The 23,356-nt window shown below is 39.1% G+C and overlaps 1 protein-coding gene across 6 annotated transcripts in view; it reads left to right on the forward strand.

The window, feature by feature from the left end:
- The window catches only part of LOC308178411 (uncharacterized protein), a 112,588-nt gene that overhangs the window by 77,885 nt on the left and 11,347 nt on the right, over window positions 1-23,356 (forward strand). Inside the window, exon 1 of one of the 6 annotated variants that reach the window (XR_013939746.1) lies at window positions 15,217-15,989. The exons of 4 other annotated variants lie outside the window; for them this stretch is intronic. The gene's annotated coding sequence lies outside the window, so the exon portion shown is untranslated. One more of the 6 variants, XR_013939747.1, reaches the window with a different exon arrangement.

Genomic DNA, 23,356 nt, shown 5'->3' on the forward strand with positions numbered 1-23,356 from the left:
CAGATTAGACAGAACTATGTGAGGATTTCCTTTTCCCTCCTGTGCTCCAAATCAAAGAGGATCAGTTAGCTTTGAATTTCATTCACAAGGAGACTCTGCAGACTAAGCAAACATAGATTTTTATCTAGGCAGAGAAAGAGCTGATCATGTAGCTTAATAGAATATGTCTTTTAGCCTTGGAATCTTTCTACTGAAAAGTGTAATATTACTGGACATTTTGGGAATACAAATTCCTACTGCGGTGCATATGTCATGGTTGGATACTGTGTTGCTTTACATCTGTCTTCATTTTTTAATGAAAGGGGTAAAATAATATAAATTTCTAGCCATGTTCCAGGTAGGATATATTACTGAGACAACTACAGTGAAGGACAGAAATGTCAGGGAGACTGAATTTCAAGAAAGGGTAGAAAGCTACAGAACCAATTTTGGTTGGACAGACTGGAGAAATTGATGTATTTTGCATTGCCTATGGCAAGGGTGAAGGGTGAGGCTAGATCCCAGGTGGAAAAATGGTGGAGAGCCATCAAAAATTGAATATTCCTATACAAGCATGTAGCTGGCATAAGATCAGTAACAAATAATGAAAACATTGACATATCCACTTTAATTATTAGTTGTTATAATAGAGCTAGCTAAGGGTAGAGATGTTTTGTACTTCATATATAAAAGTAATCTTTAGTATGAAGGATCTTGTCTGCAAATAAACAAGTAACGTTATCCACTGCATTTCAATTAATGAATAATGATCAACACATGCAAACTCAAAGCCCTAGAAATATTTCATTTGGTTAGTTTTGTACATGTACAGAAAAGTCCTGGAAAATACCTTGATCAGACATTTTGGTGATCATGACATTGATTTACGATACGTGAAAGAAGTGATTGAAAAAGAATTTAGTACTTAGAAGCCAATTATTTAAAAATTATTTGATTTCACTTAAATTTGTCAATAAATGCAGCTACTTGTAAACCTGCTCAAAATAGTAAGTTCTCAGATCAATATCAAGGGTGCCATTGTATGCAAGCTGGGTCAATTAAATATCTGTAAGGAAGAGAGCCAGCTGTGAGAGCTGCTAGTATTGCAGAAAGCTTGTCCTACAGGAAGGTTTACTGAAATTCATCTGGGCATTGACTACCATTCTCAGCATGCCTCCAACGTGTGGCATTCAATTCCAAAACCTTTCTACTTTGTCTTCATTAAGATCTGTACCTGAAGACTAGGCATGCTAAGATTGAAAAATCAGCCCTGGATAGAAATAAAACAATGCAGAGAACCCTGCAACAGCAAACCGAGTCTTGCAGTTCCTTCCACAAGAAGCTTATTCATTTGTGTTTCCAAAGGAACTTTAAAATTTTATTTGTATGCAGCAGAGTTCATTATCAGCTTTTTCTCTGATCTTTTAAGTCATCATGTTTTTTTTGATCACAGTCTTTGGAGTGACGTTACTAGGCAGAAAATTTGGTCCCTTGCTTAATTAATAAAAGTTGATTAAAGCTTGCACTGCAAAGATAGTGGTAATGATGTAAGAAGAAAGATGTTATTTACTTTGTATCAGCATCCTGGGCAAATAGGCAAGATGTAAAAAGTACAAGGATGGTTTCCGTGATCTGGAAATTTGCTGGAAAAAGGCTAATAGTTAGCAGTGTGCTGCCTGAACAGGATACATCTGTGTGCATTTGTATTAATTATTCTAAAAGACTGTTTCAATAAAATGTTTCAAATTACTGTCTATTTTTATTCCCCACAAGTCTCAGCAAACACCCAGGAGAGTGAATGTGTTTTTCAAAACAAAGGCACCACAATAGCTTAGCACGGATTTAATTTTTGTAGAAAGAGATGAGCTTAGCAGCACTGATTTCATATACTGCACTGATAGCATTTAGAAAGTTTTAATTGTAGACTGGAAAATTCTCCTTGCCTCCTGACTCTTGGATACAGAACTACAGGGTGCAGGGTCTGCTCCAACTGCTCTGCACACTGTAATGATGTACGCTGCAAGAAGATGATTCTGCTAGTTTAGCATATATCGTGCTTTTCCCTAAACAAACAAACAATAAAATTAAACAAATAAACAAACAGCTGGTGTCTGCAGCAGTTATGGCATGAAATCAATTTTGTAAATGCCAAGATAGTGGACTGGAATTTTCCAAGGAGTCTTAGAGCATTAGCAGCTCAAGTGCCATGGAAAACCTATCCTATATATTCTGAATCTTAGGTAGCAAGAAAGTTGTAATTCACCACTTTGAAACACCCTAGGCAAATAGGCAAGATGGATACAAAAATATTTTGCTAGACAGAACAGCTTTCATCCTTCAAAGCAATTAAGTGCAAAGGATGTTCCTTCACACAATCTGTCTTTCACCATTTTATCAGACAGGAACTTCTTCGTTGGGATACCAGCTACTTTCCTTTCTACATGCAGACAGACTGCTGCTGAAAGAAATGTTTTCTGATTCTGATTTCAGTGAAATACATACAGTGAGCTTGGTTGTATGTCTCTGAAAACTATGTTTGACTCAGGTTCCTCTTTATTAGCAGATCAGATGCCTGGATGTTTCCTAAAGAAACATTTTATGCAATTTGTTTAGTGGTTTCATGGAGAAATTCTGTTTATGCAGATTCTTAGTTCATCTCCTCCCTATAGCACCTGAGGATGTTTGGATTCTGGACTCCTATTCCACAGTTACGTGTTGTGCTGCAAAGCAAAATATATTTCAAGGACGTTCCATATTCTACCTCCCATTCACGAAGTCATAAATTATGCTTTGCTGTGTATTATCTAAATTATATTAGGACTGACAATCCTGATATCTTAGTTGTAATGAGCAAGTGGATGAGCCGAAAATGTCTGTGATGTCATTGCAAAGGTGATGATGTGTATTTCATGTGTACGTGTGCACACAGGTATTTGGAGGCAAGAACATAATTTTGCATGTAAGCCTATAATTGATTTATCTAATGCTCTTAAAAAAAATAAAAAAAAATAATAAATGTCCTTGAAACAGCTAACGTGAAGAAGGAGATTGTTCTTGAAGCATGTATTACTTTGGTTTCCTCCTCATCACTGAATCTGATCTGAAGCTTTTTATTTCAATTTCTTCTCTAAGATGGCATGCTGAGAAATGACGAGGTAAATTTGCAGTTTGTGTGTAGTGAATGTTTTATAAAAGGTGTTAAATGTAACTAGCTAAGGCAGAATACAGTGGGAACTGTAATGTAAAAATGATATAACTGTCAAATTCATTAAATTCAGTATTATATAAATTAAGGCATAGTTGTACGCAAAATAGGAGTTCAGGCATTTAGTTGCTTAGTTTTGTTTAGTATATCCAGCTGATGTCAAGTAATTATTTCAGCATACAGAGCATCTTTTGTATCTGTTGTAAACACAGTGAGGTTAGTAGAACTGTAGTTCTTTTCATGGGAATTATGCCTAAGTTTTTGAAAGAAATAAAAATACCTCCTTTCCTTCATAAACCCCCTTTTATTTTCTGGACCTTCAGCTTGTGTAAATTAATGCAACTCCGTGGAGGCCAAAAATATATCCTAAGGAAAGAGAGTTGGATCTGAGGAATAGAGCATTTGCAGTACCAGCTTTAGCCCCCTGCTATTACAGGTGTGCTTGGCATCTCTCACTGTCAACAAATTTCTCAAGCTCCATACTAAGCTGTTTCTTCTCTTCACTAGCACTGTTTTAATGCCATACCATCCTGCTGGCCAGAAGCCTGTTTTAAGCATCCAATTTCAACTACCATAGTCCTTTGTTCCTATGCCAGTGTTTTCTTTAGGCCATTACCACACTTCTCAGCCCTCATTTTGCCAGCTTTGTTCTTCACGTAAATTAGGATCTCCTTTCTTCTGGTTACCACTGATGCTCTCTTCTGCCCCTGCAACAACTGGATCTCATCTTTCTTGACGTCAGAAATATCCACATTGGTATGATGCTATATTATCTACTGGGCCTGAATATTGCGATTCTATCCTGTGGCTTTTTGAATGACTATGTTTGTTAGTACTATGGGCATACCTGTGAGTGAGACAATCCTGCATGGACTCATTAAGAACCTAAGCACAATGAAATACACATTAGCAAAGGCAATCATGAAACTTTGGATAGTAAACTCAGAGTTTTACTTTGATAAAAATTCTATTAACAAAGCTAGAGATAACCACTTTTTAGAATCTATTGTGTATTTGATTATAATGAAACAAAGTCTTGTGGTTTTCCTGGTCTTAATGGCTAAGAAAATTTTTAATATTCTAAGGAAGGCTGAGAGGCTTACACTGTGAAAATACGAGAGAGATGAATGGGAGGGAATTGACAGCAATGGCAAGATGATTGGTTATTGACAATGTTGTATTGGAAGTTCAAAGATTTTAAATTATCTCTGACTGAAAGGAATGGCTGCCACTCTGCACCTGGAAAGCCTTGTCTTTGATATTTTCTGGAATTGGAGTGCATGTCAGTGGTGTTTTCTACACAAAATATCTTATTTGAAGGAGGGAACAGATTATCTATTTGCAAAGCACATGAAAGTCGACAGGAACTTGAGGAAAAGTCGCCAGAGATTACTCCGAGAACAAGGGGTCTTAAAAAACATTTAGCTTCCTGCTATAACAAGAATGCAACTGTTGTCACATTCCTTGACTTAAATTTTTTGATACTGTCTCCTGTGTCTTCTTGTAAGCAAGGTAGGAAAATGTGGTTTGATAAAATTACAGTTATATTGGATCGGAACTTAATGGGAAATGGGAGTGCAATTATCAATGATTCACTGTCAAAATAGAAAAGCTGTGATGTGCAAACTCCCCAGCAGTCTGCCCAGGCGTGGCACTACTCAGTGTTCTCATTAGCAGGTTAGAGTAAAAAAGAGAAAGTCTGTTCTTTAAATGTGCAGGTGATATTAAGTACGAGGTCTTGCCTGAAGAAGGTTTAGCATTCAGAAAAAGCTTGATGAGTGGAACAAACAGTTTGCAGTTCTGTGAGGACAAATAAAAGGAGCTAGACAAGGGTAAGAACAATTATCCACGTAAGGCTGGGGAGCAGCAGGTTAGGCAGGTAAATAGTAAACATTGCCCTTTCCCGTGCATAGCCTCACATAGCTGAAAATCAGCCATGCTTTTTACCTTACCTCCATTTTCATTTCTGAGCCTTGTTTTCTTTTGATGACCTGACCATTATTTTTATTTCACCACTTCTTATCAGAGATTCACTGCTTGAATTGTGGATTTTATTGTTCATTTTCATTTGTACTAAAAACTATAACCTAAATCTTTACCTAAGGCTGAAATCGATGTTCTGCAGATTTTCTTGTTGAGAACTAGCTAGTTTTCCAAGACCTCAGTTAGACTCTCTAATGCTAGGGTGTCAAAAGTATGCTTAAGCTACACAGTTATTTTCAGACTTGTACCAAAGTCCTTCACATGTTCCACCAAAGAGTGGGCACCACAGTATTCCTCATCAGAATTCCTCATCAGAACAAAGTTATTGCCCTGGCTACAGCAGACTTGCAGGGATTTTTTTTTTTTTTGTTTCACTGCACAATGCCTTCTCTCTGAATACCTTTTTCATCCAAGTGGTCCATCTCCAGAGAGAAGTGCCTGCGGTGACTGCATGACTGTGCATCCTGTGGCTCTCGCAGGGCCAGCTACTATTTGACAGAGAATATATTTTAAATATATTCAGGTTCACTGTGACTTTAGTTTTGGTGCTGTTTGCTGTGCCTCAGAAGCACAGCCTCCTTTGCAATCCCTGTATGCTGAATATATATCCCTAGCTAGTAGGAACGTGACCATGAAAGATGAAATGCTGCAATAGACAGTGGTATTCCCTCGGGAGTACATTCGCTGACAGCAGCCCAAGGAATTGCAGCCAGTGCCTCACCACAATGGTTGTAGCATTTGCCAAACATGTATCTATTTGTATTGTCTGTGGTGTGGTTTGGATTGGGCTTTTTTGGTTAGAACCACAAATGGGCTGGTGATAGTGGTGCTGATTGCTATCATTTCTCAATTTTAGCTTTTATAGATAAGGTTAGATAGGTTATAGGAGAAATTAAGGTTTCTGAGTAACTTCTGTTTATTGGATCTAATTTAACAGGCTCTGTGTGATATTTGTTGCCTGCCATTGAAGCAGTTATGTGCACAGGGATCAGGAGGCTCCTGCGGTATTTGCAGAAGCAGAGTTCTTTGCAGGAGGTAGCTGAGGGCCCGGCTGGAGGCCGTGGTAGAATGATTATGGATAGCAAAGTTTAATCTGTCTGTTTTCACACATCATGCACCAACCACAGAACCTGACAAGTGACCTTTTCTTGCTTGTATGACAGAATTAAAAAAAAAAAAAAAAAAAAAGACAGGAAAAAAATAAAAGAAAAATGCAGTAATGCTGTCTAGCATAAGGAATAAAGTAGTAGAAAAGGTGGTCCTCTTCCTATCTCTGCTGCTGGCTTGCTTTGCAGCCCTGGGCAAGCAGCATTTTTTCTCTAAGCTTTGTGCATTCCTATGCTTTTTAAACTGGCAGGATACTGAGAACAGGGCCTGTTGGTGCTTCTATAACACAGACCCCGTGAAGCCTGCATTTGAGTGTTGTGCTGAAATAGCGCACATGAGAATAATGCACTCTCCTGTATTTGTTTTCAAACTGAAATGTAAGTCGGTAAAGCTATAGCAGTTGTTAAACTGGGAAATAAATACAGAAGTAAACATTTCCATTTCTGAGAAATTAACCAGGCAAAAAATATTGTTCCATTTGGAGTTCAGATTTTACAATGCATATTGCCACATAAGAGTGAAGTTATGGTTGAAAAAAATGTAGACTTTTAAATATAGTTAAATATTTCAATAAAACTCAAAATTAGGGCTGTATAAATTTAAATGTAACTTTCTTATCTTCTCTTTCATGGTCTGGTGAACTTCATAGCCTGACATTTCTTTCAAAATAGTGGAGCTATGGTGGGCAAACGTACAGCACTGCTGTGAATAAAAATTACCACTGCTCCCCAATGAGTTTTTGTTGTCAGGAGGCTCTGAAAGATAAGCATTAGGTAAAGACAGAGGGAGGAAATGACTACAGATGTGGGAAAAAAAATAGAAAAAAGGGACCTAGAGTCATTACCAGAGATTATTTTGGTCACTATCAGTAGCAGAAACAGAACGTCTTCAACACTATTGAACGAATTTTCTGCTTAATGGTTCATTTTTTTATCAGTTTGCTTTGATTGATTTTGCTACAAGGTTTATGGGCATTACTAATCCAACAAGTGAGGTGTGTTATTGAAACAGCTCACCCACATTCCTGTAGCAGCAGCTGTCCACTTGTACCATATAATTCAAAACTAAGCACTATCTGCTCACACTTTGAACAATTTCTCTTTTTGACTAGTAAAACATTATATACCCCTGGCAAATTCATGCACATCCAGCCAAATGCGGATGTGCCACAGTCACTAGAAAAAAAATCCTTTTGCTATTGATTGACTTTGGATTGAGGACAGAATTCACTTAGAATGAGTATTATTTAAAAGACTTAGGAGCAGAAGATGATCAGGATTCTGGCTTTGATCAGCAAATGTTCACTTGACTTGTGCTTTTTTTCACCTTCCTGAAATTTAAACTATGGCTGGAATCCCAGGGTCTCCCCTGGGGCTGTAATTCATCCTGAAGCCTTTGGTTTGAGTCCTCAGGAGCTCAGTTCTGGGGCTCACTGGGACTAAGTGCTCAGCTGCTGAGGGAACCTGAGGCTAATACTATAATTCAGGTCCATCCTAAATACAGTCAGATTTCCATTAAAAAACAAACAAACAACGACGACAACAACAAAAACATTTGGACAGAAACTGATTGGAATGTCTTGATGTGGACAAGCAGATTTTATTAATATAATGTCCAGCAGAAACTGTAAATTATTCTTTGCATGCATTAGAAGATAAGCCATGGTAAATGGCAGCTGCAAGCCTGTAAAGGAGATCGAAATACCCGCTTTTCTGGCCAGATATCAAATTACTTGTCTTGGATCACATATAAGAGACAGAGGATGTTTTTGAATTTGGACTTAGTATCTGGTGAACAGAGAAGAGGTACAAGGGAGACATTTTGAAAACATTTTAAATTTGTCAGGTGGGTTCTGCCCGATTGTACTCCATTGCAACCAAAGCTCTGGGCTACTGATTTTATACATTTGAAGGGCCTGAGGGAGGGAATCTAAGAAGGTTTTGTGTGAACTATTTGATGCCTACAAGGTACAAACTCAGAAAAAGTTCCCCAAAGAAGAATATAATTTCCGTGCTGTTATTTGCTTTAAGTAGGCTAAAGATAAAAGAGATTTCCTACTTCAAAGGGAAGACACTGGAAAAGCCAGCTACGTTCCTTCAAACTGCCTGTATTTATTGCAGCAGCAAAAGGGATCAGAAAGGCACCAAAACCCTAGCAAAACCAGTGTTCAGTAGAGAGCCAGACTGGCAGTTTGGGAATGCCAAGCCTTATGCTGGGCACTGCGTGTGGATGGGCCCATAAAAGCCACTTGTTCTTGCAGCGATGTCCAGTGGTGGATGGATAATGCCACGAGTTAGTCCTGAGCAATCCTAAAGTTTCGTGCTGGAGGACCAAAATAGTTGGGAATGGAAGATTCAGTTATGTGGATTTATATGAACGCTTTCTACATAACATAAGGGAACAACTACTTTTTTAGTTGACATAAAAATAAATAAATAAATAAAATTCTGCTTTTCTACACAATCTTATCTCAATGTACGTGGCTAAAGTGGGTATAGAATTATTCACCAGAAACATAGATTTTTCTCCAAGGAATGCAAAAAGTTGACTTTGCAGGTCTGAGTGTGGTGAACCCCATTTCATAGTTTGAGCGGGCTGTCAGACAGCATAGTGATCAGGTACAAATCCCCTGCAGCCAGTAGTACAGATGCACCTGGCTCGGCTTCCAGGGGCAGTGGTTTAAAGCAGGAGACAGAGATCATGGTATTAATACATTTGAGATTCCAAGATGAATGGGTACTATTTCACTATGTTGATTTTGCTGTGTTAACTATTTTATTTTATTTTATTTTATTTTATTGAGCTATGTTATTTTTTGAGCAGGTTCCAGAGCAAAGAAACTCACTATTACAGTGAATGTTTTGTGTTAGTAGTGCTAAGCTGCCATCTCTGAAAAGGACTCTTTTCTTACACCCTTAGTTGTGGGAACATGTTGGTGGCTAGGTGGAATTTCATGAGATATTTTTTATCTCATTTTTTTCTATTTTTATCTCTGGAAATGAGAGTGATTCACAGATTTGGCAAGCAGAAATCAATCAAAGCCATGCTATTTTGGGTCCTTAAGAAATTACTACTGAAAAGCAAAAAATATAAATCAAATACACATCTCATTTGGAAAGTGTCTAAGGTTCAAAGACATACAAATGCATATTACTTCTCCATGTGGATTTTGTAAGACTTGTGCATATTTTGCCAGCAAAAGGAATATTTAGTAAAGGAACTGTATGTTTAAATGATGGATCTGTCTGGGAACTCCATGGAAAGTTGTTTGCGTTTTAACAGCTTCTATTCAGGGGAATTCTTAAAACAAACAACCAAACAAAAAACAAAACAACAACAACCAAAAAAAAACCACACACACACAAAAAAAAACTATTTAAACTTTTGTGTGAGATATGCATTAAATTTTTTATCTGATGGTTCCTTTTTTTTTTTTTCCTGCTGGCTGAATAGACACAAGCATGCCATTCTTTCAAGCAAATTACTTTTTTAAAATCAAAGATATTCAAAGAATATTGCGGCGAAGTAATTATTAAAATTATTTTTCTTCATTTTAATTATTTTTTATGTATGTGGAAATAGTCAAAATTTAACCTCTGGTGTCCGATTTGATAAGGGTTGTTCTGAAATCTCAGTGTTCAGATGAAGAATGCAAACAGACCAAACTCATGTAATTCAATAGCTAAGGAAATTTTCCTCCTCTATTTCAGTTATTTACGGAGGTGTTTAAATAGCAACTAAATATTCATACACTTCCTGACATCTTTCCAACAAAGTATTTGTAATTTTTTCTTATTTTCAGAATTTGTTTCAGTTCTAGGGAAAAGCAGTGGAAGAAGGAATATTCACAATATTGTTTTCAAATCACATGCTGGGTTTGTAACATTTGTTAAAGTAGGCTTAGGAACAGTCTTGTGAGACATGCAGGTACTGTGTTGCTCAGTTACAATGGCACTATCTTCTGTGGGATATAGATGTTTCTGAGACCTATGAACCACACGAATTCATCAAACATCTCTACTCCCTGTACATCAGAAGAGATGCATTCTAAAATTACCGTGCCTGTTCTAAAGTCAGGGAGGAGGGACCACGGTGCATTATGTTAGCTCAGCTCTCACAGGAGCTGCTGTGATCATGAGTTGTTCAAATGTCTTAACGCCATCTGCCATGGGTACCCGAGGATGCTCCCTACATCGGGAGGCTTCCCCAGGGAAACAAAAAGTAAAAATTGTTTTTTAACTAACAGCTGCTTTCTACTTCCATGTTAAAGATGCATGATGGACCTCAGGAAAGGTGATAACGTGGGAATAAAGTTGGACTGTTTTATTAATATATCTGATATTCAGCTGTAGAGCCTTAGGACCCCTGCATCTAGAGAATCACGTGTTTTGAATCTCTTCAAGAATTGTTCTACTTTGTAGGAGTGCCAGGATATAGGAATATGCATGTTGTGAATGTGTGGCTAAGGCTGGGATCTAGCTCATACAATTATCTTGGTATATTTTGGAAATAGTACAGTGGTGAGCCAGGTCCTTTAGTTTTTATCTGTAATGCTTCCAGCTTGTGCTGGCATTTCTCTACCAAAAAAAAAAAAATTAAAAAAAAATCTAGCTGAGCCAGTCAAAAAAAACCCCTTGGCCTGCTGGTAACTGTAAATAGGTGCCACTTTATGTAGAACACTGCAATTGAATGCTTGCAGGCATCTATATATAACCAATGTGTTTAATTAATAATATAATAAAAGCAACTAAGAATTCAAAGTATCTATTTTAAATATATTGTGATAAATAGGAGAGTATGGGTGTTGAATAACAGCTATTTGCAGACTGCTATTCTTAACAGGCTTTCCCTTTAAATCTGCTGAGGGTTACTGTTTGTTATTTACGTTTCCTCTATTCAACTGCCATCTCCTCATTTTTGGCTATAAACAGGTACCATATGCTCAGAGGGCTGATGGACTTCGCTGTGCTTGCTTCTGATGTTATTAGTTCACATAATTGTAAAATGACAATGTTTGAAGTACCACATTGCATAGACTTTGTGGATTTTAATTTTAGATTTTGGTACTTTTAATGCATTTAGTAATTTGTAAAAAACAAACAAGCAAACAGACAAAAAAATAATAAGGACAAGAATATTCAGTGAATATTCTTTTTAATATCGATTGAGTCAGTAAGAACAACAACAACAACAAAGAAATTGAATAAACTGTTCATGTTATTATTGATTTACTTCATGCTACTCAATTATACAATGCAATTAATGATGCTAGATGATGCTCTAGAATGAGTGGTGAGTGCAATCCTGCTGTCCCTTGTCTGTTCACCTGCACAAGGTAAGGGTGCAACACGTGCACAGAGCACCTTTCCAGGCAGGAAGGCATGTATCTGGGTGCAGGCGGTGGGCCATGGCACTAGCTCTATGTGCAGGTTGGCCAAGCCACGGCTGCTGGCAGTCTACACCCTCCTTGTGAGAAGGGAGTGGAGAGGCAGGTGCTGATCTCTCTGGGAACTCGTGATCGCATGTGACAGAATGGCTTAAAGCTGTGACAGGGGAAGTTCTGGTTGGATATTAGGAAAAAGTTCTTCACTGAGAGGATGGTCAGGCCCTGGAACAGGTTCCCCAGGGCAGTGGTCATGGTCATGGCCCCAGCCCTGCCAGTGTTCCTGAAGAGTTTGGACAACGCCCTTAGATAAACGGTTTAACTCCTGGCTTGATGACTGTGGAGTCAGGACTCGGACTTGATGATCCTCATGGGTCCCTCCCAATTCAGGATATTCTATGATTCCATGAGAGGGACATGGATGGCTGCTGCCCAGCCTGCCTGTATCAGGCCCCAGGAAACCAGGTTCATTCCTGACAGCATTAGGAGTTGAAAGCAACAAATTTATTCCTCAGCTCCTGTCTCTGCTGCTGGCCTCTTCCAATCCCCATCTCTGTGGAAGGAGAGGCCCCTAATGGGACCAGCTGGGTGTCTGCAATGCCGAGTGGTTACCCCAGTCCTAAGCTACCCTTCTCTCTAGCAGCCACCAATGGCTCGTGCAGAGGGAACTACAAGGGGAAACTCAAGGAACCATCTCAAGGGGATCAGTCTTCCCACTGTGCCTCCTGCAAGCACAAGCAGGATGAAAACAGGATTCAGGATGAAAATAGGCCTGATCTGGCTCATTGAATTGTGCTTGTGTGGGCTGGGACAGGAATTGGAGGCTAGAGGCAGAGGAGTCGACAGAAGCAGCTTGTGGTAGCACTGCCGTTGATGGAAATATCTGTGACTGGAGTCCTGGTTATCAGCTGCATGGGACAGTGTGTCAGCATCAACTCCATTTCCTGGTGCTCCATGTGGTAATTAATTTCAGTGTTTTACTGCTCTGGCAGTGAAAAATCCTAGTAAATTAATTCCTATAATGCCTGAGAATTTTTTTCAGACATTTTCTTTCTCATTCATATTTAATGAAATCTGAAAGTTTGCATTAGAATCTCTGTGCATCTTTCTCATTTTTTTGTTTTGTTTTGTTTTTTACTGTTCAGCAATGGCAACCATGGCTGTTGACGTTTAAGCAGAAGGCCATAAAGACATTAATGACACTTAGTGAACTCTAGGCTGTATTTAACTGACAGACCCATTTTGCTTAGATGGATTCTCTCCATTTCTGTTTTTAAAGCTTCTACTGTCCCACTTGAGGCTGATGTTCATGGCCAAATAATCTAAATCTTGAGGCAGCATACATTTTAAGAAGTATTTTGATATGTTGATGGCTTTTTTTTTTTCTTTTGATTTAGCAAATTGGGAATTTTGCAGACATATATATCTGAAGAAACTCTTCTGCTGAGTTCTGTTTATGCCCTCTTGCTTTATGCACCATCTTGGAGAAGGTGCAGTCTCAGGCTGGATGCAGCCAGGGGTAAAGAGGGAAATCAGTTATGCAACTGACTGTGAATTACATGAATGGGTGCACACTCAGAACCATAAGAGAAGCAAAACCCTGTGTCTCTTGTAAATCTGTCCCTGAAGTGCTTGAAGAAGGCAACGATAATTTAACAGTAATTGTCTTGATAGTTACATCCAACATATTTCTACTGATGATGATTTCTAGGATGACTGTCTACAAGTTTAAAAATGTCTTTTTCCTGCAAAGTCATAAACTGTGTGTTTCCCTTTCATAACTCCATTTAGGCAATTATTCTAACTGGGAACTGCAACAATCTGCAGAGAACCATTAAAACTTCATCTCAGATTCATTTCTGTTTTGTGTTATTAAACACTGACGTATCCTGAACATGGGAACTGCAGAACATTTACTGCAGAGAATATCCCAAACTTGGGATAAAAATAATTTCTAATGATAAACAAAGTTGTATGCTCACAAGATTTTAATCTTAATTTTTAGTCTTTTTAATGGAGAAAAATTTAGGTAACGATCATTCTACATGCATACTACCATAGATTTCCCCCTGGAAAAGATGTCAGGGGAGATGATGTCTCTCCAAAGGTGTGGTAAGGAAGAGTACATGTATGAGAGAAAGCAAAGTGAGAGGAAAGGCATGACAGTGAGTGGGAGGGAGAGAAGCTTTGTGGAAGATTGTGGAGAGAAGGATCACTTTGGGTACAGGTGAGGTAAATCATGGGAGAGAAGTTCACAGGTGGTGGGAACAGCCTAAGAGACAAGGAAAGTGGCATTACTGAACAGGAGAGAACTGAGGTCATTTACAGAGAAGGAAATAGAAACAGTTAATGGTATCTCTGGGGAGTAAACAAGATAAAAGGCAGAAAGCTCTCTTCTTGGTGCCAGTGTATGAGTCTGTCAGCAGAACAGAAGTTAAATAGCAACAAGAAAATAAGAAAATAACTTATTGAAAAACACCTGAAAGACAACACAGTCATTGGTCACAGCCAACACAGGTTCATGAGGGGAAAGTCCTGTTTAATTAACCTCATTTCTTTTTATGACAAGGTAACCCACGTAGCTGACCAAGGGAAGCCAGTTGTTGTAATCTTTTTGAATTTCAACAAAGGTTTCTGTACTGCTTCTCACAATATCCAGCATGTAGCTAGACAAAAACATAATATGATGGGTGAACAATTGGGTGAGGAGTTGGACTCAAAGGGTTATAGAAAATGGCATTACATCAGGCTGGCAGCCTGGGGTGCATCAGACACAGCACTGCCAGCTGGTGAAGGGAAGGGATTGTCCAGCTCTGTGCTAGTGAGGCCTCACCTCAAGTACTGTGTACAGGGTTGGGCACACAATATGAGAAGGACATAAAAGTATTAGAGAGTGTCCAAAGGAGGGCAACAAAGCTATTGAAGGGCCTGGAGGGCAAGGTGTATGAGGAGCAGCTGAGGTCCCTTAGTTTGTTCTGCCCAGAGCGGTGCAGGCTGAGGGCAGGCCTCATGGTGGCCTGCAGCTCCCTCACGAGGGGAGTGGAGGAGCAGGTGCTGAGCTCTGCTCTCTGGGGACGACAGAGCCCGGGGGAACGGCATGGGGCTGGGACAGGGGAGGGTCAGGCTGGGTGTTAGGGAAAGGTTCTGCACCCAGAGGGTGGTCGGGCACCACCACAGGCTCCTCAGGGCAGTGGGCATGGCACCGAGACTGCTGGAGGTCAAGGAGTGTTTGGACAACACTCACAGACATAGGGTCTGATGTTGGGGTGGTCCTGTGTGGTGCCAGGGGTTTGGCTCGATGATCCTTGTGGGTCCCTTCCAACTCAGGATATTCAGTGATTCTATGATTCAAAGTAAAGCTTGGGAAGTACTTAAGCATGGTTTTCTCCTTGAGATGGATTCAATTTATTATTATTATTTTTAATAAAAAGTTAGTTTTACTATTAACTTTTATATTCTAAAAATGGAGATATAATTTAACAGTTTTCCAGAAAGGATGATAGACTAGATGACTAGATAATTAATCTAATTCAATACTAATTGTCCAGAGCTACAGAGACTATGCATGGCAGCAACAACCCCTTAGAGATGTAAGAAGCACTCCCTATATATCATGTTCTATCTAGAGAGGCTGGCTTCTCTGTCTCTCCTCTATCAGTTGTCCAAGTGAAAGCCTATGCAAGAAAAGAAAAAAAAAATGTATGGACAGGCATTTCTGTAGACCGAATGCTCATGAAGTTATTTTATATACTTTGTAGTTTACATACTCTTAGTTAGATAGCTCACCACAGGGGACTACTTATGGTCTGTTCAAAGAGTAGTATAAAAAAGTATTGTCATTTTTGTAATGCACTGTTTGAAATGTGATGTCAAAAAATAATAATAATTGTTTGGCAAACATCCTGAAAAGATAATATTCTCAAAAATGTTACTTTTTTACAGAGTTTAATAAAACTCTTGATGTTTGCCTCTATTGACCCAATTTAATCAAACTTTGTATGTCCTGCTTTTATTAAATTTTCAATAAAAAAATGTTGCAGCTGGTGACCAATGGTTGTAATTTAGGAATGATATCTACCTAAGATGTGTAATTTGGTGGTGTTGCTGCCAACCATACTATCACAGTTCAACAGGTATGGTACTTGATCATGTATAATAGTGTCAGAATCATCTTCAAAGACATTTTGGTTGTTTTGTAAATGGAAGGAGGTTGTCAGGGCCCTGAAGTCACTAATGGGTTTCATCTGCCCTGAGCAGCCTCACCTGTACATCCCTGCCCGTGGCCTGGCTGCCTCAGTTGAGCTCAGGACTTGGACTGGGCTGCACGTTGAGGTATGTGAGTACTCCTAAGTTCGTGTTTGGGTTTTTTGGATCAACCAGAGATCTGGATCATTCCACTTGCTGCCTCTGTTGAGCTCCAGGCTGTTGTTGGCCATGCTGTGTCACCTACACTCAGGTACTGTGGGTCTGTGCTTCAGGGAGCAGCCCTATTCCTGCCTTTCTCTGATAGTGGTGACCTGCTAGAAGAAGGGTCTTCTCAGGTGGTTTGAAAGGTATAAATAGATGGAAATGAAAAGGGAAAGAGGCTTACTTCTAACTGCATATTTAGGATAACCAAAGAAGCTAAAGGGAAGCAGAAAGAGCTATAGATATTCAGCTGCTGGGAAAAAGAAAATGGGAAGAAACAGCAACTGACAGCCCAAGGAAGAAGCTTTCTAAGGGCTGGGACAGGGCTCTGGGTGGCTAGGGCTTATCAAATTGGAGGTTAAAAGGAGGACTGGAAGCTCATGCAGAACCAATGGTAACGGTGCATTGCTGCACTTCAAAAGATCATGTGGGAACAGACCAGAGTGTGACGTGTGTTAAGCCTAGAGAAGAGAGATAAAAGTAATTCCCAGTAGGTCTGTGGGGGACAAAGCGCAAGTCCCAGGGTGAAAGGTGATGGTCATGAGAATTATGAAGTAGATGTTGAGCACAAACAAATCCTGTCAGCTGGAGAGCACAGTAAGAGTGCTGTACATGGCTAAGATACCAACCTGTTTGAAGGCATTATATATAATTACAGACACAAGACGTAAAAATGAAAAAAAAAAAAAGTTTAGAAGAAAAAAGTGAGCATGGGGGAGAAGAGAGACTTGAGAATAAAAAAAGAAACAGGCAGACATACAGTTTGTGTGGAGAGAAAGTAGTAACATTAATGCCTTCGTTTGTGTGACTCACTGGGCTCTTTCTTTGCTGGTAGATTATGCTTTAATTATGTCTTTGTGAATCAAATAGTGGAGAGCTGTGTGTATATGAAAGATGATGGTTATTGGATAAAAGTACATAATTATCAAAGAGGTGCCAGTGTCCTACAGTCACAGCTTTGTGTTTGCTTCCCATCATGGTGTCTAATATAATTAGGTTGACTCTTGGACTTTGTTTTGGGTTCTGGTGACCAAGAAATGGCTAAGTACTGACACAGTGGCAGGGTTTACAGAAAAGCCTTATTCTGTTCTGTTATCTTATCAGGAGGAGAGGAAAAAAAAAAAAGCCCACAAAAACACCTTATCCTGCACAGTAAACATAGGTTTAGTAGTCTTGATCTCAGTCACCATATCTTCAAATTTCATGCATCTTCATTTTCAACTATGACATCATTTAAAAACAAAACAAACAGCAAAAAAAAAAAAAAAGTTATAATTTTCTCTGCCAAAGCTCACGTGCTGTAGAGGCAGCTCTGTCAAGCCAAAATTCTGTAGCTCATTTCTCTACATGTGTGTTTGATAAAACCAGATGTAAGAAGAAGACTGTTCTATTTGCTGAGATATCACATTGAAAGTTTTATGGAAGGTAGATAAAGATCCATGTATGAAGGTCTCTAAGTAGGACTGGTGTCAAAGGAAAACATTGATGGAGAGGGAGAACAATTGCAAGTTTCCCATTAATATAGTTTATTTATGCATACAAACCTTGAAATATTAATAGGGGATGCATAAGTAATTGATGGATTACATATTTTTCATTATCTTAATGTTGAGATAGGCAGGAAAATCCAACGGCAAAAAGAGTATTGCAGCCTCAAAAATGTTGTAGGTTAGGCCTAGAAATATCTGAAGCTGCCTAGCTGCAAGGAATGACTGAGCCTCCCTTACACAGAGCATAGCCCACTGTCGTGAATGTTATGGGTCCTTTCCTAGTCTGGGCAACCTTGATATCAAAAGGCAGGTCAGTCGTTCATCTCCTATTTAAGTCTTCTCAGCAGTTTCACAGCTGAAATAAATCTATGTCTAAATATAAATCTATTTATATATGGTATTAAAAATCTGACAATTTTTTTTAATACCAGCCTCATATTTTTGTGAGTGCTGGGATTGTCACTACAGGCAATACTTGTTTGCATTGTGAAACAGACTCTCAGGAGTACGCAGGAGGTGGTATGCATCAGCAAAGTGGGTAGCAGCGTGTTAAGCATCGAACAAAGGGCTTCTATTTTTTTCTAATTTTTCCTTTTAGAAAAGGAGGAAAAAAAGCAAAAGGAAAAGTATTAAAAGTGGAGCTGTTAGAAATATTGTCTTAATTTTGTTCCTGTTTAATTTGGTTGACTTCTGGAAGGGCAGTCAAGTTAAAGCCCACTATACTGGATGGCCCACTTTTGTTTCCCTAAGGTTTTCTGGTGCTGAAGGTATCAAGGCCATCAGTACCACAAGCCTACCATCCATCCCAGTTTGCAAAATAGTACTTGTGTTCCCATACTTCCTGTGTTGGGTGAGAGAGAGACAACAGCAAGTAAAACCAGAGTTTCTTGGGGTGTATCTTTGTGGACAGTTGGCAAACCAGTCCATTTTCTTCTGCCTTCTCTTCAGTTGTTTTTCATCCTTGGCAGTGCTCATTCTGGCATAGACCAATCCATATGCCTGTTGTCTTTAGCCCAGATGTCCTTCCTGCTGGATGAGGTCCCAGTGTCTGTATTTCCTGCTGACAGAGAGCAAGAAATCCCTTCAATTTTCCTGCAGGCTACTCTCCCTGTCAACCTTTTCAATTTCTGCATGTTTAGTTCTCCCTATTCTCTGATGTTGGGTATGAATAATTAAAAGACTGAGGAGAACGGAACACAAGAAGTTGTGGTTTGTTTGTTTATTTGTTGTTTTTAAATAAATATTATTATTATTTTAAAATATATATTATTGTTTTAAATGTCATGGCTGATTTCGTGATAATTTGAAGATTTACATATCTTGTGGGGTTTGGAGTTGGTTTTTGTTTCTTAAGCTATACTTTGAAAAGGAGAAGTAGGACAGCGGAGTCGTAGTCAGAAACAGCACTTCTCTTCCAGCATCGTATCAGCATTTAATGATCTGTCAATACCTCATTTCCCTTCTTGATAACTGAACAAATCCTGTCATGAATAGCCTTGAGGAGTTGTTATATCAGAAGCTGTTTCCTGTTGAGGGCACTTTCAATAGTGGCTTATACAAGTCCACAGCTCTGCTGATGCTTGTCCTGATGGCAATGCTGACAGCAGCTGCTGGCTTCCTTCCCCAACAGGTTGTGCCTGTATAGCTCTGAAGATAATTGGTTTAAAATACAAGGATTTGCTATAGAGTGTTTCTCCAGTCAGAGGAGTCAGGCAAATATTTTTCAAAGGCAACTCATCCCAATTAATCCCTGACAGTGATTAGCTTGTTTAAGCTATGTATATACTATTTTTTAAGCATTTAGACTTGGTGGAGATTTGTGTCTGTTTGGAGCACTTGCTTGAAATTAATTTACCATGTTAAAATATTGACTTCTTTCCTCCATTTTGTTCTGAACGCCTGTGCTCTCATGGGTTTCTGAGCAGAGAGTGCAGCAAAATAAATACACAGGCAAAAATCAGACTCTAGCGTTTTGCAAGTTGTGGGTCCAGAAGGAGACTTATTAGGCCACTTTTGAACAGGGTGTCTCGTTTGTTTTCCACTTCATTTTTGTCAGAAGTGAATTGACCGCAGTGGATTCTTTCCTATTCCCTCACCCGCAGAGCCACCTCATATATTTAAGAGAACATCTCACCAAGCAGATGCCATGTATCTATGTCCACCCTTTTGAGGTAAAGTTTATCTTGGACATCTGTAGAAAAAATTCTGTCAATTCAAATGTAGTATTTAATATAAATGTGAGAATGTTCTTTTGGCTAGTTGTTTAGTGGTATTGCCCGACAAAAAGGTCATTTTAAGTCATTAAGATTTTTCTATGCCCCTTTTGCCTATCAGTGGAACCAAAACCTCTTCCAAACTCAGAGATCCCAAAGGAGATTTTACACCCTAAAGATGCTGTCGGATAAGTCCTCAATCTGCATTCTTTAACGTGACTGCTTAAAAGACTAGCCATTTTGTAACATGGTTCACTTTTTCCTTGCCTGGGGATTGGGGCTGTCTCCACAGTACGTTGCACTGTGGAGCTCTGCTCCTTCTTCCTGCTTCTTTGGAGTACTCTGCATCTAACCAAAATACTTGCTTACCACAGTGTTCAAAAGAGATGAAAATCCTGGCCCAGCAGGGCTAATGGTTTTGCTCTCCACTTCAGTGGGCTCATGATTGTACCTTTTTATTTCCAAGGATGTTAGATTAGGTGCAAAGCATTTTTTGACAGCCTGGACTGATTAGCAGATTTGAAAGCACCTCTTTTCCATGCTGAACTGACCCAGCAGGCACCTTTGCAACGCTGGGTAAATATAATGAACTGATCAATTGGAAAAAGTTCTTTTAATAAGCAGCATTGTAGCAAAACCTGTGGTTTGCCCTCTGAATCCTGATTAATAAAAATAAATCTTCATTACCCTCTCGCTTGGCCTTACCTTCCTTTCTTCATAGAAAAATAATTATTTTCAGTAGCAGCAATAAAGATTCAGACGTTATCTGGAGTAATTCTTGTGCATTGCAGATCTAATAGACTTGATGCACAGCATTTTCTTTAGGATAAAGGCCAACTGCTTTTATTCAGCTTACACAATCCTTTCCTGAAAGAGCCCTTTATACAGCTCCTGTCATGTCAGCAGTAATCATGGACCAAGTGATGGTACATGCAAATAAGTCAGTAGCTGCTGTTTAATTGGGCTGGAGGAATCAAATAATGAATTTGCCAGTAAGTGCAAGGGTAGATCATATTTAATGCTCACAGTTATTGTATTGCTTGTACTTCTGAGTGCTGGCAACTGAAGGCAGATCAGTTGATTACCTTTACTGTCTTCACCCTGCCCAGCTACCACCCAGGCTGCCGCTGCTTGCAGTGCATCTGGCCGTAACACAGGCATGGGACAGTTGTCTGCTGACAGTAAAATTTCTCACAGGTATTTTATGCTGGGAAATAAAAGCAGAGTTCTGCTATTTCTTGGTGTTCAGGCTTTCCTCGGTTAGAGCTTGGGACGGAAATAAGCCACCTTAGCACTGCAACTGGGTCTTTGGCTGATCTCTGTTCCTTCTCTTAACCCCCACATTTTGTATCACATCATTAAGGCAGCTGTGACACCAATGCTTCTCTAGGTAGTTCTGTGGTTGTCTCCCCACCCCCTCTAATCTTCATGGAAGTTACAAACGCCAAGCATTTAGATATGATGTGAGGCAGGTTAGAAATGTAGACTAAGGCAATCAAGCTGACCCATGTGTCTGAACTGTTTTCTAAAGCTGATATTTAGGCATGAGTGGGGAGATGAAGCAACAACTTTAATTTGACAAACTTCTATTGTGATTGTTGCTATAAATCTGGCGTCATGAGCAGATAAAATCACTGTTCCTACTGCATACTATGTGCTTTCATTCAAATGGGAAATCTATGGATTGTGAAATTCATTTTGCTATAAGAAGCAAAAGATGCTAAGTTTGTTTTTTGTCTATATTTTTCTAGTGTTAATTTCTGAGCTGCTTGGGTGTGCTTTGGTTCTTACTAGGAGTTTGTCATATCCTTACAGCACAGGTTTCCAGAAGAGGGAGAAGTTACAGTGTGTGTTACAAACTCTTTGAGACTGGAAGGTATCTTGGAAGATTGCTTAGGGCCAGCTACAGCAGGCTACTCAGGACAAGGTCCAGTTGAATTTTGAGTATCTCCAGATATGAAGACCTTACTGGGCAACCTGTTCCACTGTTTAACATGAATGGTGCAAGACTGGATGCCAGAGAGCTTACCCCGAAATCATTACCAGATGTAAGAACCACTGTGATAGTTCTGTAGCCAGGCAGTACAGCAGAGTAACTTCAATGAGTTTTCTAATTTTAATCTATCCTACATCTGCAGAATAGTTTGGCCTTGGATCTGGATAATCTTTTCTGAATGGCAAATCATTCAATGCAAGTCAAGCTCCATTGATGAGTCTGTGATGAGAAGATTTGTGGTGTTGCTTTGGTGATTGGGAAAGTGATTATTTTATTTATTTTTTTTTTTACCTTGGTGTCAATCTACTAAAATAAGTCATGATGCCAAATCTAGATAGAAGACATTTTTAAAGATGCGTTTGAGTATTTCAAACTTTTGTTTTTTGTGATAGGCCTATCTTTGAATTCTTACTAATGCCATTGAAAAGAATAGTTTTCGGTTTATTTTAAAAGGCTCCCATCATTCCTGAAATACATGATGACAAATACTCTATAGTTTTTCTGTGAGTGGGCTGGTAGCCTATGCTATTTACAGACATTTGTGAATTGACAGACAATTGAAGAGAAAGAGACTTCATCAATTCTACACTTTTTCATTGAATTAATCATCCTCTGAAATCCACTTAGTAGCCATTGCTGTGGTGACACTTCTTGTCGCTTCTGTCCTTATGCACATACAGCTAGATTTTTACTATGACAGTAGATTAGAATATTCCAGTAGGATTTCTGTGAATGAGGTGTTAATCATTGTGGAAATAACTTTTTGCTAATACATATTTACACTGAGTTTTTGTGTGAGTAGAAGATGCTTTTTCTCTTTACAGAAGACAGGATAGAAAAGTCATGTTCCTGTCTGCCTCCTCTTCTAAGCCTCAGGCCATTTCAGGATGGGTTTCTCTGTAAGAACACTGTCTTGAATTTCATCATCTGGTTATTTTACCTCCTAGTACAAAATATAATAAAGATGTACATGTTATTTTAATTATTTCTGTAAAGAGATGATAAATGCAGTGTGCAAAATCTGACCACGGCTCAGAAGATAAATCTGTGAGGTGTAAGAATCCAGCCATGTGGATAAAACCAGAGACTGACCAATTTACACAGATTGTAATTTCAATTTCAGCTCTGACAAAATGCTCAAGACTTTGGCAAAAGCCATCAAGGTGCTGACTGTCAGCAATACTTCCCACATGATGAATCCACTTCTCATTCTACTCTTGTTCCAGGCATAACAGTGGCAAAGTCAGGCAGCCTCTGCTTTTGTTTTTAGCATGTTGACTGGTATTTGCAGATCCATGTCTGACACCTGTGTGCCTAACCAATTATGAAGTCTAAGTTGGCTGATATGGTTTGGGTTCTCCCCCAGCTACATCCTCCACGTAACATCCATTTGAGATGCAAGGTGGCTCACTGCAACTACTCCCTGATTTGATTATCAACAAGACATTGTTAAACAATTCTGATAGCGGCTCCATGAATTTTCCAAACTCCCTGGGAAGTGCAGTCTCTAAGTATAGTACCTTGACGTCCTCACAAAAAAGTTACCTTGGAGCAACTGAGTGAAAGGTTAGAACTGTTGAGTGTTATAATCAA

Source organism: Anser brachyrhynchus (genome assembly GCF_964034855.1).
Source record: "Anser brachyrhynchus genome assembly, chromosome: 15".
NCBI classification, from domain to species: Eukaryota; Metazoa; Chordata; class Aves; order Anseriformes; family Anatidae; genus Anser; species Anser brachyrhynchus.